Consider the following 16,339-nt stretch of genomic DNA (forward strand, 5'->3'; position numbering starts at 1 on the left):
CAGCACAGCAGACCCTCTTCCGTTTAGGTGCAATCCATCAGGGCCATACAGGTTGTACCCAAACGCAAAATCGTCCCAGTGCTCTAAAAACCCCAAACCCTCCTTCCTGCACCAAGACTTCAGCCACGCATTGACCTCTCTAATCTCCCGCTGCCTTTCTGCTGTAGCGCGCGGCACAGGTAATATTTCTGAAAATACCACCTTGGAGGTCCTTTTCTTTAGCTTACTTCCTAGATCCCTGAACTCACTCTTTAGGACCTTCCATTTTCCTCTGACTTTGTCATTGGTACCAATATGGACCATGACAGCTGGGTCATCCCCAGCCCCTCCCAATAATCCCTCCACTCTGTCGGAACATGCCGGACCCGAGCACCCGGGAGACGGAAAACTGTCCTGTTGAGTCGATCAGAGTGGCAGATTACCTTATCTACTCTCTTAATAATAGAGTCCCCTACCACCACAACCTGTCTAGCCTTCCTTACCCTCTCAACCCCACCCGTACTAGAGGGGCTGTTCCCACGGCTGTTAGAAGGAACAGCTTCCTGCAGTACAGCTACTCCTCAGCTGATGCTCCCAACATCTTCACTCAAACGGGCAAATCTGTTAGGCTGCACTAGATCAGGACTAGCTAAACATTTCCTCCTCCCTCCCCCTCTGCTTAAATACAAAATGATACTAAGATACATATATCGATGAGACTCAGTATTAATTTACCTAAGATACATGTATCGATAAGTCTCAATATAATAAAATTATATAGATACATGTATCAATGAGTCTCAATGTAATTCGATGAGTATATCATAGATAAATGCCTTGGAGCAATGTAGTAACCTGCTAGGTTAACTCTAATGTCCTAAAGAATATAAGAGTAATAAGCAACAGCACACGTCTGTGCTAACGGGAAAACATTAGCTAATGAAAGCCATAGTAGTAGTGGGGGGAGTAGATAGAGTACAGGAGAACTGTCTGAATTCGCAAGCTAAGTTGGGGTGGTGTGTAGTGCAAGCATATGATTGCTAGATACTTTCAGGGGTCGCAAAAAATTCCTCTACTTGGAGCTAGAATAGCGATATAGAAACTATAGGTGTAAGCATATAGTTGTGGCAAGTTGAGCCGATCCTGCTAATATGACAGTGTGAGCTACAAGCGTGTGAATACTTATAGCTATAAGAGGATGTGGGAATAATGAAATAAAAATCTAGACAGGAACACTAGAAAACACTGTCAACGGCTATCGGTGTGAAGGCTGCAGGTCTTAACATATAGTTGTTACATTTTTAAAGGTAACAGAGGTGATACCTATCGGTGGTAATGCTAGTACAGTCCTGCATATATCACAGTATGAACTACAAGCGTATGAATGCTGGATACTGTTAGAGGTTACAGAGGTAAAAAGATTGATGCCACCGAAATGCACTGCCAACAGTAAGCGCTATGTGGACTGTAAGTCCTGGCATATAGTAGTTGAATCACAGGTATTGGCCGACCTCGCATATGTTTTGATGAAAAATGCAAACGTATGAATAAGGGATACTGTTAGCGGTAACTAAGCCAAATACTGTAGAGGCTGCTGGAGTTATGGTTACAGCATATGATGGTGTGTGCCGTAGTTGTTAACATTGCTAATAATAGGCAGTCTAGTAACGTACTGAGATTCTTATAGAAAGAGCTTGATTAAAAAATAGCAGGTACATGCTATACTCGACTGATAAGACCTGTAGCCTACACCGGAGAATATAGCAATCTGAGTAGTGATAACAAGAAAAATAATATGAAGATAATAGAACGAAAAAATAATTGTAAGTAAGCTCCACACTACCAGCTCACCCCCGTGCCTTCAAGGGCACCTAAGTATTCCCATGCTAAATGAAATCTAGATAGAAAAAGAGGACAGATAGAGTTGCTGTCATCCTCTGGTAAGAGACAGCGTGTTAGAAACCCCTGACGCGCGCGTTTTGCCCGACCTGGGAGCTGCATTGGCAACCTAACAACTTAATTTAGATAAAGTTGTTATGATGAGCTGAGAGTTCCTTTAAGGCAACCATTTTCTTTAGTTAAGAAAGTGCAAATATAAGCTGTATTAATAACGATAAAAAATGAAACTGTCACAGCAAATACAATCTATCTTTAATTCTCCCACTTGTGGGCTTGTTTAGAGGTTCATAGTAACTGCTGCAATAATTGTATCCATGAAATTGACAGAACACAGACAATAACACCTTAACTCATGTTAACACATACAATTCTTAGCTGTCATGGCCCCTACCTGCGCAATTCCTGCCTAATAACTCTGTCTGGAACTAATACACAGACAGCCCAGCGCAGCTACATGTGATCTGTGGAAGATTGGTGCTTCATCATCACGATGGTTAATAATAAAGAGGTGCGGGGGCGTGGCTTGACCGGGAACCGAGCTGGACGTGCAAGCCTAGAGCTCCTCGCTAAACCCCTTGTACCAAAAGCTTACAATAGCTATAAACCGGATACAAACGAAAAGAAACCTTACCTCCCTCCTCCTAACCCGCCATGGACAAGCGCCTGCCGAGAAAACCGGCCAAAAAACACACGGACACTGCCGCCACGGTACCCGATCTGTTTGCGGCCTCTCGCACGCCGCGCCAAGACACCCAAGATGGCGGCGGATCCAGCCCGCGAGCCCCAGTCTCACCAGCAAATTCGAGCCCACCCCAGCCTCGCGGCCCGGTCACATCGGAAATGACCCACTTACTGACTGAACTGGCGGCGGTAAAGAGCTACTTAGCCCGGGAGATAGACAGAACTTCAAAGGCAGTGATGTCTGAAATCCACAAGCTGGGTGAGCGGACAGCGGACCTGGAGCACCGCGTGGAAACAACCACGGTGGCTCATAACACAATGACCGCCCATGTTAACACGCTCACCGCCCGACTGGAAGCCTCGGAGACAGCACTAGAAGACCTGGCGAACAGGTCGCGCCGCAACAACATCCGCGTGCGCGGCCTGCCGGAGCAACAGGATGAAGGCCCAATTCCGGCCCTGCTCCTCGCAATCCTGCGCCCTCTCTTGCCAGAGATACCTGATGAGCACTGGCACATAGACAGAGCCCACAGGGCCTTGCGTGCCCGAAGAGACGACAACACAAGACCCAGAGACATAATTGTCCGCTTTCTTCACTTTCAGACAAAGGAAGCGGTGCTAAGGAAGGCCAGGGACAACCCCATACAATACCAGGGCAAAGAAATCTCCCTTTTTCATGACTTGGCCCCCATTACCCTCCAACGCAGAAGAGAGTGGAGGCCGATTACAGAGCTGCTCAGGGCCAACACAATCAGGTACGCATGGGGGCACCCGTTTAAATTAATGGTCTTTAAGCAAGGCAGACCTCACATCCTCATGCCAGGCACAGACCCAGCGCCCTTCTTCCGAGCACTGGGCGTCTCATTGCCAGAGGGCTTCTCGGTGCCGAACACCACTCTCCCAGCCTTACAACCCTTACCACGCGACTGGTACGCCACCAGGGAGTAAAAAGGCGGCAGACAGGCATCAATAAGGCATAACCAACCTCCCAGGAGCGAGCACACCGGACCCCTCTCAACAAAGGCACAGCGCCCTTCCCACCCTTCCCTATCCACCAGAAGCAGATCAGCAGGCTACTATACGCCGGGAGAGACGGCCTACCCACTGATCGGAATGAATCTGAGACACCCGATGCCCTTTTCTGTGATGGACCCAGCCACGGTGGGTGCGACGGGGGGGGGGGGGGGCGGGGGGCTAGGGCAGGTTGCAGAGCACACGAATCTCGGGACCCAGAGTCTACGTAAGGAGGGTAATATGCTGTATGTTGATTGCAACTCTTCAGTTCAGTCAGCTGTAGATCAGGAAAAACTATTGTTTTACTACTTGACTTAACATAGGAATATTGTCTGCTTTGTTTTATAACATACATTAATGATTTAGGCTTTGTGAAATGTCCTGATTTACTATTACTAATCCTGCTAATAATGAAAAGGGTTGAGACTGCTGGGTTGACATGTTCCTGATTTGTCATGCTATGTTTTGAAATGTATTGTCTTGTAACATTTTATGCAGCCGCCACGGGCTGGTCCTCGTCCTCGTCCTCCTCCCCCTCCCTCCCTCCTTCCCCCGAGCATCTGTCCACTATCAGACCGACCACCGACTCTGGCAGTCCAAAAGCACCCACCAAAACCTCAAGATTATGGCTCTTAAAATATCCTCGCTTAATGTTAAAGGCCTTAACGCCCCTCGCAAGCGAAGAACACTTTATAGGGAACTTCGCAGGTTAAATCCAGACATAGTATTCCTTCAGGAGACACACCTGCCTCGATCCGCCCAGGTCTCCCTCCGCGACTCCACATACCGCATGGCCGGCGAGGCACGTACCTTTCGTAAACATAACGGAGTAGCGATTCTCACGCACAAACGATGCCCAATACACATAACTCAGGTGACTCCAGACCCAGACGGCAGGTACGTCTTAGCGACCGGACGGATCCACTCGCAACCCATCCACTTAATCAACATATACGCCCCCAACACGCACACACCCCAATTTTGGAACCAGATATCAGACATGGTCCTCGCCCTCCCCACCGGGATAATCCTCCTGGGTGGAGACTTAAACGCAACACCCACTCCAGCCATTGACAGAAGCTCACGCCCAGGACTGCTTAGGTCCCACGGCATGGGCGCTCAAGACAAACAATTACACCATTTTATTCGTAAAACAGGCCTCATAGATGCTTGGAGGGCGCAACACCCCTCTGATAAAGACTTTACCTATTACTCGCCGCCCCACGACACATACTCGCGTATAGACATGTTCTTGACCAACCATACAGGCTACACAAAAACACAAAAAACAGACATTGGTACCATCGCATGGTCAGACCATGCAGACATCGCAATCTACCTTACCGGCCTCCAATGCCCCACCCCTTGGACGTGGAGACTGAACACATCCCTCCTCAAGGACCCCCTAGTAGTAGAGGACATACAGAAACAACTAACCACATACTTTACGGAAAACCTAACCCCAGAAATCCCAATGACCACGGTGTGGGCGGCCCACAAAGCAGTGATCCGGGGCTCCCTAATCAAAATAGCTACCCACAAAAAAAACCAAAAAACTCAGAAACTCACTCAACTGCTAGACACCCTCCGCACAGCGGAGCAACGCCACAAAACTGACCCGACTCCCCTAACACTACAACTTCTCCAAAACACTTGCTTCATGATTAGGCAACTGCTCATAGATGACACAGCCAGAGCTCTCACTTGGACAAGAAGAACATATTATGACAAGTCCAATAAAATGGACACTCTTCTAGCCCGCACACTGAGTCCCAGAACGCAACACCCACATATCACCAAGATAAGAGCCCCTGACGGCACCTTGAAAACTTCCCCGGCCGACATAGCCCGAACTTTCACAACCTTTTACACAGCGCTATACAACCACTCCCCACAAGACGACACAACAAACACAGTGGAGAACCAGAAAATAACCGACTCTCTCACCCACCTAAATTTGCCAAAACTACATAATACAGCCATAATGGAACTAGCAGCACCGATTACTAAAGATGAAATCGACTCAGCCATCTCCTCTCTTAAAAGTAATAAAGCCCCCGGCCCTGACGGTTTCGAGGGCAGCTATTATAAAACTTTCAGAGAAACCCTCGTCCCACATTTAGAATCCTTATTCAGGGACCTAATGACGGGAACCCCACCAGATGGGGACATGACTCGGGCAAACATTATCCTACTACCGAAACCAGGCAAAGACCACACACAGCCAGAAGCATACCGACCTATCTCACTCATAAATCATGATAGCAAACTTTTCGCCAAGATCTTAGCAAGGTAGACTAAACCCATACTTGACAAGCCTAGTCCATACTGACCGAGTAGGATTCATACCTGGACGCCAGTTGTTCGAAAACACGAGACGCAACATCGACTTGATTGGGATGCTAGCAACCACAAAAACACCATCCTTAGCGCTTTCACTCGACGCAGAGAAAGCTTTCGATCGTGTAAAATGGCCCTACATGTTCACCCTTTTGAAACACCTAAACATGCCCCACACATACATAACAGCCATCCGTGCATTATACACCTCCGTTTCAGCGCAAATAAAGATTACTGGGACGACCTGCCCATCCTTTACAATTACCAATGGCACCCGACAGGGATGCCCCCTATCCCCTCTTCTCTTTGTGCTGACACTCGAACCACTTCTCCAAGCCATTCGAGAACACCCACAAATCAAAGGGGTCAAAGTAGACGACCAGGAATTCCTGGTTTCAGGATACGCAGATGATATCCTGCTGACCATAACCGAACCCACTCCCACGCTTCAGGCCCTACTCCCACTCCTGGATGAGTACGGGACGATTTCGGGATACAAAGTAAATGTAGAAAAATCTAGCGCACTCCCAATAAACCTCACACAGACGGACATAAACAAAATCACCTCAGACCACCACATAAAGGCTACACCAACGTACCTTACATATCTGGGGATCAAATTACCGGCAGACACCACCGCACTCCATAGACTGAACTACACACCCATGATAGAAAAACTCATCTCGGACATGGAGACCTGGGCGGATAAACCCATATCCTGGATAGGGAGAATACATTCAATCAAGATGAATGTCCTCCGAATTTTATTTCTTTTTCAAGCTCTACCCATCCCCATCACAAAACATAACCTCATCCTCATACAACGAGCAATAGACAGATTTATATGGCAAGATAAGAGGCACAGAGTAGCCCGTAACATACTGTATCGCCCTAGATTGAGAGGAGGTCTGGGGTTGCCCCACCTACACTTTTATTACATAGCCGCACAGATGGCACAAATAGCCCTATGGCACCCCCCCCCCCCCAGAGACTAGAAGGTGGGTAGACCTGGAATCTGCACTAATGAGATCCGATCTCCCACAATTCTATATCTGGACACCGAAGGAGCACAGAGCGCTCCCGAGAACGGCGTGCCCAGCTATTACTAACTCAATCCACATATGGGACACCTACGCCATCAAACACGAACTCACCACCACGTCCTCCCCTCTCACCCCAATATATCGTAATAAGGCATTCACGCCAGGCATGAGACCCTGGGACTTTAAAGGCCTAGAGCATGCCGGACTCTAGAGGGTATACCAACTTTACAAAGGAGACACAATAGTCACATTTCCGGAGCTACAAGCCAAAGCAACTTTGAAGCCAGCCGACTTCTTTAGATACCTACAACTCAAACATTACGCGACCCAAGCGACGGTAAAAACAGCCGCCAAAACCAATCCAACCTTCTTTGAGCGCATCTGCCTCACAGAACAATATCAGAGAGGCCTAATCACCCAATTGTACTCCCACCTCTGTTCCACCACTCGGGAATGGGGGACCCTACATTACACAGAGAAATGGGAAACAGACTTGGGGGAAACCCTGGAGGGCATAGACTGGCAGGATATTTGGGAAGCCAATTCCAAAACCTCCATCTGTGTAACGATGCAAGAACAGGCATATAAGACGATGCTCAGATGGTATATTACCCCGGTCCAACTCTATCACATGAAGAAAACACCCACAGATCTCTGTTGGCATAACTGCGGAGAAAAAGGGACTTACGCACACATGTGGTGGTACTGTCCCACAATCAAAATTTTCTGGGAAAGCATCCAGAAGCTTATATCGCAGATTCTAAATAGACCAATAGACCTAAATCTTTGGACCTTCCTCCTAGCCAGACCCCTTGATGATTTGCCCAGACCAGAACAACAATTGCTCAACAAGATTGCTCTAGCTGCTAGAAAGGCACTAGCCCAGACATGGTTGCAGCCTATTCCCCCCCCCCCCCCATTGTCCACAGTGCTCAACAAGATCAAAGAGTGTCATCTCATGGACAAATTAACGGCCCAAATGAGAGGCACTATGAAAGCATTCACAAAGGTATGGGAACCATGGGATAACTACACTGACGACTAATTAGCCACGAGTGACATCCAGGACCACCCCCTCCTCCTCCCCCTACCCATCCCCCCCCCCTTTCTACAACCAGTTTTCCACTACCCCTTCCCTCAATTCTAGGCCGAGCTTACCGGTAACCCGGCCTATAAGTTCGACACACCCAAACCACTGTAACAAAACGACAACTTTGTCATTTGGTCAAAAGTTACAAGTTAAGTTATATATGTTCCTAAGTGTTGTTCTTACAATATTATTGAAAAACAATGACAGACGGATGTTTAATACGAATGATGTAAATGGCTTGTCATGTAAACCACTTGTACAATTTTGAGGCTTCTGCGCAAGCCACATAACTGCATAACTCACTTATGTTTGTCATTGACAAAATAAAGAATTATATAAAAAAAAAATAATAAAGAGGTGCCAGTCAGCAACTTTTTGACAAAGGAGATACATGTTTGTCCTTCCCTTAGATCCCGCCAGGAAGACGGTAAAGAAAAAGAAAACGTTCTGCCCTCCAATTCTGAGACCAAGACAAATCCCCGTCCCTAATGGGCAAACAGCTGACCAGGAACAGATATCAACACCAGAGATCAGGGACATGGAGCAGACAGAGAGAATAGAGGTAGGTTTACAGCAGCAAAGAATGAGTGTGAAGAGGAAATGTCAGCCTTTTCTTGGTAAGACTTGTTTTCCTGCATCCCACGAGAGAGCTTTGAAGGGTTTGTGTTGTTGTACCGTACCTGCACTTTGTGGTGATACACCGCACAAATCATGGGAATGCATTCATTTGCATAAAATGCCATTCTGTGCCCAATCCTTGCATTTGGCAGCATGTTTTTGTTTTTTTTTGTAATAACCCCGTCCCTAAATTGATTTTCTGTTTATAAGTATTTCTCCTAAATAATACAGACACCATTAGAAGGCAATAGAAAACCAACGTCCTCTGACATGTACAGATACAGAACTAACCTCTCTGGTTGCTTGTGACTCAATGTAAACTTATTAATCTGGTTGATAATAGTAAACTCAGCCATGCTACCTTCCTACAGGGTTATTTACTAAAGAGAGAATTTCAAATTTAAAAATGATACTCTAAGTACCAAAACCACTTTAGCTTTTAAAGCACTTTTAGAGTATAGATCTCAGTCTCACTGCAAAATCACTTTTGTCTCTGTTTATTTAGTCCTAGCCACACCTCACTGGCTATGACTCACACAGCCTGCAAGGAAAAAATGATGTAATTTTGAATCTTATCTTTAAGATTGATTGAGTCAGACACACGAGGCTGCTACAGGCTCTAGCAGGCTACAATATAACAAAATATAAGACATTCTAATTTAAACAGTGCAATTAAGGAAGTGTAAACATTAGATCTCGCTTTACAGCAAGTGTTTAGGAAAGCTGTGTAAGTCACATGCACGGAGGTGTGGCTAGGGCTGCATAAATAATAAGTAATTTAACTCCTAAATGTCAGGAAATTGAGCAGTGAGAATGCAGAGGCATGGTGTTTATAGTCTGGGCCGGCCTTAGGAGTATGCAAGCAGTGCAGCTGCACAGCGCACCATGGCAGCAGGGGCTCCCAGTGACCTACATAGTGACTGTGTGCCTGGGACTGTGTGAATTTGGCTATATGTTTATAACTGTGTGCAAATGACTGTGTGTCTGACTGTAGGACTGTGTGCATGTGACACTGTAAAAGTAAACACCTGCATTCACACATGGGCCTACATTTTTTTAAAATTTGATTTAAACACCCATCACAAATATGACAGACAGTCAATACATACAGTGCCTTGCAAAAGTATTCACCCCCCTTGGCATTTTTCGGTGTTTTGTTGCCTCACAACCTAGAATTAACATGGATTGGATTGTTTGAGGATTTTCATCATTTAATTTACAGAACATGCCCACAACTTTGAAGATGTTTTTTTATCTATTTATTATGACACAAACAACAAATAGGACAAAATAACAGAAAAGGTCAATGTGCATAACTATTCACCCCCCAGAGTCAATACGTTGTAGAGCCATCTTTTGCGGCAATCACAGCTCCAAGTCGCTTTGGATAAGTCTCTGAGCTTGCCACATATTACCACTGGGATTTTTGCCCATTCCTCCTTGCAAAACTGCTCCTGCTCCTGCAAGTTGGATGGTTTGCGCGAGTGAACAGCAATCTTTAAAGGGACACTATAGTCACCCAGACCACTTCAGCTCAATGAAGTGGTCTGGGTGCCAGGTCCCTCAGGTTTTAACCCTTCAGATTCAGAGAAACTGCTATGTTTACATTTGGGGTTAAGCCAGCCTCTAGTGGCTGTATTCAGGACAGCCACTAGAGGCGCATCTGCGACGCTGGAGGCATATTATGCCTCCATCGCGCAGAGCGTCCATAGGAAAGCATTGAGAAATGGACACTTTGAATCCGCGCGCGGCAGTGCCGCGCATTCGGCTCCGGTGACGTCAGACGGGGGAGCTGACGTTGGCAGGGGAGGAGAGGACACCAGCGCGGAGGGAGCCCGGCTCTGGTATAAGGTAAGTGGCTGAAGGGGTTTTAACCCCTTCAGCGCCACGGGAGGGGGAGGGCACTATAGTGTCAGGAAAACCACTTTGTTTTCCTGACACTATAGTGATCCTTTAAGTCTGACCACAGATTTTCTATTGGATTGAGGTCTGGGCTTTGACTAGGCCATTCCAACACATTTACATGTATCCCCCTAAACCACTCAAGTGTTGCTTTAGCAGTGTGTTTGGGGTCATTGTCCTGCTGGAATGCGAACCTCCATCCTAGTCTCAAATCACACTCAGAGTGGTACAGGTTTTGCTCAAGGCACCATCCATCTTTCCCTCAACTCTGACCAGTTTCCCAGTCCCGGCTGCTGAAAAACATCCCCACAGCTTGATGCTGCCACCACCATGTTTCACTGTGGGGGTGGTGTTTGTGGCAAAATTAACATCGCCACTTGTGCCTGGAGAGGACTACTTGCCAGCCTCTTGCCATGTGATTATGGTCCCTGGGAGGTTGGCCATTATGGATTTGTGTTGTGCTGCTGCTGGCCCTTTAACTCCCAGAGAAAGGATTTGTACTTTTAAACTGGCACTTCGGATGCAGTCGAAGTGCTGAAGTAGTCGAAGTGGCCGCCATTCGAAAACCAAACACGTGGCGGCAGTTATTTTAATTTAGTCGAACGCGGTCAGCTGTGCGTGCCACTGAATCTATGGAACTAAAATTGGCTACACATTTGCACAAACACCGCTGACCCTTACCTTCTCATGAACTTCGACGCTTCGGCTGGAATCGAAGTGCGTTCAACAATTCGAACGCACTGTTAGACTAGGCTATTTACACGAACGGCCCCGTTCGTGCATTCGAATGAGACTTAGACATTTTTTCTGTGTGAAATTGACCGACTGCGCAGCCCAACTCTATGGAACTCTTTTGGGCATGAAAATGTGCTTGCAGTCGGTCAAAAGTGACTTATATCTATCTCCCGAACGGCTTAACGGATTTGAATGATTTTTGGGTATGTTTGAATTTGAAATGTGCTGAGTAATAATATGTGACTTTTATTAATATTGGATGTATAGTTTTAGAGTTATGAAAGTTGGGTAAAAAGTATGTTTTAAACTGTACGGCTAATTGGGTTACCTCTCAGGCTAAGGGGAGGAGATGTGTGGGATGTAACCAGTGTGTGATTGGGTAATTCATAATTGTCTGTGGGCGTCTCCCTTGCATGGGAGAATTGCATAAAAGCAGTGTGTGTGTCATTAAACCGCAGTTCTTCTTCACCCTCAATCTGAGTCCTGTCTCTTATTGGGGGAATCAGCTACAAGGGATTGCTATGCTGGTCATACTCTCTTGCTATAATCACTGAGCTCTTGTAAGAGCTGTTCTGTTCCTGCGACGCCCTCTGGGGAAAGAGAGGTTCACTGGGAGCTGGATCCTGGCCTTGGGTCCAGGGTGGGTGGAGACGGCGAGACCCCAGCGCAGCTGCATCCCTGGAAGTGGGGTCTGCAGTGCTGATGGTGTCAGTTGGAGTGTTTGGAGTCCTTAGCGAGCACTAGGAGCATCGATTGGCGGAGGTACTTGGTCGGAGTGCCAGCGGTCCGTCACAGTGTTCTTTGGGTGATATGATGTGTTGGGTTTGTGCCAGACATAGCGCTTTCTTTGATGGCTGAAAAGTAAAATTTTAGTCTCATCAAACCAGAGCACCTTCCTCCATGCATTTTGGGAGTCTTCCACATGCCTTTTTTGCAAACTCAAAACGTGCAATTTAGTTTTTTGTTGAAAGTAATGGCTTTCTTCTGGCCACTCTGCCATAAAGCCCAACTCTATGAAGCGTACAGCTTATTGCCGTCCTATGTACAGATACTCCAGTCTCTGCTGGGAACTCTGCAGCTCCTCCATGGTTACCTTAGGTCTCTGTGCTGCCTCTCTGATTAATGCCCTCCTTGCCCGGTCCGTGAGTTTTGGTGGGCGGCTGTCTCTTGGCAGGTTTGCCGTTGTGCCATGTTCTTTCCATTTGGTTATGATAGATTTGATGGTGCACCTGGGGATCATCAAAGATTTGGATATTTTTTGATAACCTAACCCTGACTTGAACTTCTCAACAACATTGTCCCTTACTTGTTTGGAGAGTTCCTTGGTCTTCATGGCAGTGTTAGTGGTGCCTCTTGCTTAGATGTTGCAGCCTCTGGGGCCTTTCAAAAAAGGTGTGTATATGTAATGACAGATCATGTGACACTTGATTGCACACAGGTGGACATCATTTCACTAATTATGTGACTTCTGAAGGTAATTGGTTGCAGCAGAGCTTTTTATGGGCTTCATAACAAAGGGGGTGAATACATACGCACATGCCAATTTTCTGTTTTCTATTTCTAAATAATTGTTTTATGTATCGTATTTACTCGAGTATAAGCTGACCCGAATATAAGCCAAGGCCCCTAATTTTACCCCAAAAAACTGAGAAAATATTGACTCGAGTATAAGACTAGGGTGGGAAATGCAGCAGCCACTGGTAAATTTCTAAATAAAATTAGATCCTAAAAAAATTATATTAATTGAATATTTATTTACAGTGTGTGTGTATGAATGCAGTGTGTGTGTATGAGTGCTGTGTGTATATGAGTGCAGTGTGTGTGTGTGTATGACTGCAGTGTGTGTGTGTGTGTGATGCAGTGTGTGTTTGTGTATGTGTTGCAGAGCCTTGGTGGGGGGTGGGCATTTTTATTATTATTTTTTTAAAATTATTATTTAAATATAAAAACATTTTTTGTTATATTATATTATTATTATTTTTAATATTATTGTTTTATTTATTTTATTATTATTTATATATTTTTTTCGTCCCCCCCTCCCTGCTTGATAGATGGCAGGGAGGGGGGCTCTCACTCCCTGGTGGTCCAGTGGCATTGGCAGTTCAGTGGAGGGGGGCTGGCAGAGAGCGCTTACCTCTCCTGCAGCTCCTATCAGCTCCCTCCTCCTCCGTGCCGGTCCGGTCAGCTCCCTCTGCAAGTCCCAGTGTAAATCTTGCGGCCGCGCTATGACCCCGCGGCTCTCGCGAGACTTACACTGTGAGCTGACAGGGGAGCTGACCGGACCGGCGCGGAGGAGAAGGGAGCTGACAGGAGCTGCAGGAGAGGTAAGTAAACGCTCCCTGCCAGCCCTCCTCCTACACAGCCCCATTGTCTGTATTATGGCAATGTAAATTGCCATAATACAGACAGTGACTCGAGTACAAGTCGAGTTGGGGTTTTTCAGCACAAAAAATGTGCTGAAAAACTCGACTTATACTCGAGTATATACGGTATATATTTTGTTCATTTCACTTCACAAACTGATTCTGATCCATCACATAAAATTCAGATTAATAAAAACATTGAACTTAAGCCTGTAATGTAACAAAATAGGTAAAAAGTCAAGGGGGGTGAATACTTTGTCAAGGCACTGTATATCACACACAGTCAATACATACATACATCACACACAGTCAGTGAATACATACATCACACACAGTCAGTAAATACATACATAACACACAGTCAGTGAATACATATATCACATACAGTCACGCTCTACTTGAGGACATTCAGCATGAGTAGAAACCCCATTGGAGAGCATTGATTCACTGCTTTCCTATGGGGTTGTCCTAATGCGATTGTGGCACTCCCAGTGCATGCGCATTGGTCCCTGATGGCTGACGTCTTGGGAGGAGAAGTAGAGGCGAAACCTGACCCATCGCTGAGGGACGTCGGTGCTTGATTCAGGTAAGTGACAAAAGGCTTATTCCAAGTACTATAGTTTCCCTTTTAAGGTGAAATTCACTTTGAATTCCAAACAATAACCCTTTTTGTCTTTGTAATCCGTCCTCTGTTGTTTCAGAAGAGAAAGTCCGTTGGTGATGCTATGTATGAAAGTGCACTGAGCCAGGATTTGCAAGGTGAGCCAAAGGAAAATACAGATATTAAGCTGCAGCTATACACAATATCTCAGTGTAACCATCCACGTGTCCTTGTTATTGTTCATTTAAATTAGGACAACCGCTCTCCCCACAAGTGCAATTTTAATTTTTTTCCTCAAAAGACTGTAATTCACTCTGGATCAACAAGCTAATATATATATATATATATATATATATATATATATATATTTGTGTACGGCACATTACGAGGACGTTAGACAATGGAAAAGAAGCAGTATCAGTACTAGTAAGTCAGTTGAGGTGTGCCGAAACTGACGTGAGGTTAGGCCTGTAAAAGAGGGCCCACCTAGGAGAAATAATAAATTGAGGGTGCGGTGGGAGGGGCACTTCCGGGATCGTCGCTGACAGGTAGTAGGATAGTATTACGTTTATATAGGGCAAGTTGTACCTCCCACAATTCCAGGCCAAGCCTTCTATTTGTGTACGGCACATTACGAGGACGTTAGACAATGGAAAAGAAGCAGTATTAGTACTAGTAAGTCAGTTGAGGTGTGCCGAAACTGACGTGAGGTTAGGCCTGTAAAAGAGGGCAAAAATGATTAGAAGCGATTTCTTGATAATTCATACAAGTTTATTTAAATACAAACATTATTTAGACATATTATGAAAAGCCATTCTTATTTCACTTACAGGGTTAGGAATGTATCTATTGTATGCAGAAGACTTCCATCTTCCCATGTTTTTAATGATGTGAGTCGGTACGTGGTTACCTGAGGCAGCTGAAGCGGCACCAATGCGAAAGGAATGACCCGTGAATGCGTGTGGGTTATGTCCAAGCCTGAGTAACAGAGTACGAATGTAATACATAAACTGCTTGGTTGTTAGGGGTTTCCCTTGTATGGCCAATAGTGGACTAGCTGGGTTGGAAGTGATTTGGGACCTCACTAGACTATCTAAAAGTGGTATAGGACACCATTTGGTAAAGGTAGGATAGTATTTAATTTCTAACGGGGGACCTGTTTGGCTAGTTTTAGTACGGGAAATGGATAAGACATAGTGGTCTTGTTCTTTGTGTAGGTGTTTCTTTTGGAGGCAAAGCTCAGAATCGGTTGCTTTTTCCACTGAGAACTCTTTAGGTCTCAAAAAGCCGTAGAAAGCCAAATAAGCTGCTGATTTTATAATTAAGTTCGTGGTGTGTTCAAAAGGGGTTGTGTCGAGAACATCGGAGATACTTTTAAAAAGTTTACTGTCTATGGGAAGTCTTTTGATGGGATTGTGTGCTGATAATCTGTGAATCCCCCTTAATATGCTTTTAACTGGGTAAGACGTAAGAAATGGAGTTTTGTTGGGATGGTTGGTTAACATGTAGTGTTGTATGCCTGTTAAGTAGAGTTTGATAGTGTTGTATGCTAATTTAAGAGAAATATGGCAAAAAGATGTGAACGCGACAACAGTTTCAACAGAAAAAACATTTATTACGTGATAATCACGAACAAAATCTTTAAACAATTTGTAAGCTCTAGAGTAGGCTTTCCTTGTGTTAGTTGACAGGCCTGCCTGAGCGAGAAATTTACTATGCTGTAAGAGAGAACTTAAATCATAATTAGTTCTGGGAAGCTTGGTGCCGCCTTGGGTTGCGGGTTTGCTGTTGGGTGATACTTGAAAAATTCCTGTAAATTTAAACGTGAAAGAGCATCAGCAGCGTTATTTTGAACACCCGGAATGTGACAACAAGTAATACAGAATTGTAGGTTAGCCGCCAGCCAGGTTAGTCTCCTTATTAATTTCATAATCGTTAGTGATTGAGAGCGGCCCTTGTTCACTATATCACAGGTAGCTATGTTATCTGAAAAACACCTGACTCCACTCCATTCTTTACCCCAGACGTGTGCGGCTGCTACAATAGGATAAATTTCAAAAAGAGCGGAGGTGTT

At 45.4% G+C, this 16,339-nt stretch overlaps 1 long non-coding RNA gene across 1 annotated transcript in view; it reads left to right on the forward strand.

Moving 5' to 3' along the window:
* The window catches only part of LOC134603644 (uncharacterized), an 87,438-nt gene extending 78,862 nt beyond the window's left edge, over positions 1 to 8,576 (forward strand). Inside the window, exon 3 of the long non-coding RNA XR_010090476.1 lies at positions 8,457 to 8,576. This is a non-coding gene — a long non-coding RNA (uncharacterized LOC134603644). The remainder of the gene's footprint in view (positions 1 to 8,456) is intronic.
* Positions 8,577 to 16,339: the final 7,763 nt, after the last annotated feature.

This window comes from Pelobates fuscus, chromosome 3 (assembly GCF_036172605.1).
Source record: "Pelobates fuscus isolate aPelFus1 chromosome 3, aPelFus1.pri, whole genome shotgun sequence".
NCBI classification, from domain to species: Eukaryota; Metazoa; Chordata; class Amphibia; order Anura; family Pelobatidae; genus Pelobates; species Pelobates fuscus.